Source organism: Crocuta crocuta, unplaced genomic scaffold (assembly GCF_008692635.1).
Source record: "Crocuta crocuta isolate KB4526 unplaced genomic scaffold, BGI_CrCroc_1.0 scaffold541, whole genome shotgun sequence".
Classification (NCBI taxonomy): domain Eukaryota; kingdom Metazoa; phylum Chordata; class Mammalia; order Carnivora; family Hyaenidae; genus Crocuta; species Crocuta crocuta.
This window is the reverse complement of record NW_027531901.1, coordinates 1,182,264-1,183,675: the sequence shown is the minus strand read 5'-3', so window position 1 is coordinate 1,183,675 and position 1,412 is coordinate 1,182,264. Positions and strand designations below refer to the sequence as shown.

The 1,412-nt window shown below is 68.1% G+C and overlaps 1 protein-coding gene across 1 annotated transcript in view; it reads left to right on the top strand.

Moving 5' to 3' along the window:
• The window catches only part of SCN5A (sodium voltage-gated channel alpha subunit 5), a 70,010-nt gene that overhangs the window by 66,725 nt on the left and 1,873 nt on the right, over positions 1–1,412 (top strand). The window lies entirely within an intron of this gene.

Here is a 1,412-nt window from a genome sequence, read left to right as displayed (position 1 = left end):
GCGCGCCGGCGGGGCAGCAGCCTGGGGCCCTGCGAGGCGACGCCGTCCCGGCTGCCGAGGCACCGTGTAAAACGGAGACTGTGTATGTTGTGAATGGGCTTTCATAAATTTATTATATTTGATATTTTTTTACTTGAGCAAAGAACTGATGTCTTTTCCGTGGACGGCGGCAGCAGCTCACCCTCTGCCTTCTCTTGCCTCCCGACAGGGGTGCCGTGGAGCTGCTGTCCCCTGTCCTCGAAGCAGAAGTGAAGCCCAGAAGGGGTTCCCCTGCTGCTCGGGCTGCAGTGCCCGGAGGGCGGACCCCTTCCCTCGCACGGGCGTGTGCACACCGGCCCCGCGTGGGCCCCGGCTCCCTTCAGGCAGGGGTCGGGCAGAGGGCTTCTTGTCAGCGGGGGTCGCTCTGGCCTCCCGCTGTCCCCAGGGTCCTGTTTGCCCCCCGTGGTTTTATGCAGGCCATGCTGGGGGTCATTTCTACAAAAGTGAAAAGCTTCCAGAAGGGAATGGCCTGGGTCCCAGGGCTGGTCCTGGGCACTGAGCTTGCCTGTTCTTCCCAGGAGGGCCCGGTCTTCTGCAAGAGTATTAACGTTAGGTGAGGGGCGCAGGGGGAGCAGCCCCCCGCGCGGCCTGGCGCCCCGCTCCCCCGCCCCCTCCCGAACCCGCCAGGCGCAGCCCCCAGCGGCCGTCGGGGCTGAGAAGCTGAACAGGCGTCAGGCGTGGCGCCCCAGCCCGTCCGCAGAAGGGAAGCTGTTGTCGTGGCCGGGGCTCTCTTTCCAGACCTTTCTGCCCTCACCGTGGGTGTGGGTGTGGGTGTGGGAGGGGCATCTGCAGGGTGGTGCCCAGCGCCTCTCGCGACGGGGCGGCCAGGGCTTGGCGGGCCGGTGCCGGGAAGGAGCCCCGGGGGTCTGTTCCCGCCCTGGGAAGGGACTGGACGGCGGGCCTCCTTGGGAGAGGGCGCCGTGCGGGACGGGCCCGCGGGACGGTCCGGGGCAGGGTCCAGGCTGTGCACAGGTCTTGTGAGAAGGCCTTTTCAGGGAAAAATACTTTTCTAGCCCAGTTACCCCCAGGGCCTCTTCAGCTGCTGACAATCCTATTTAGCATATGCAAATCTAACGGAGACCTGCCAGCCTGGAGGGCGGAGCCTGAGCCGGCCTGGAAGCCGGAGGGCGGCCCCTNGCTTCCTCTCCTGCCCGCCCCCGGCTCCCCACTGCTGCCCCCGCACCTGCCCGAGGTGCGGCCCTGCGGCTGGGCCTCCCCACCTGCAGGAGGGGAGCGGGGACCCCGTCTGCGCCCCTGCCCAGCTTTGAGTCCCGTCTTTGTCTGGCGCCCGGCTTCCCGCACTGAGCCCCAGGCCGGCATGTCCGGCTGCGCCCCGGCCCCTGCGTCTCCCCGGGGCCCCCGAGGCCGCCTCC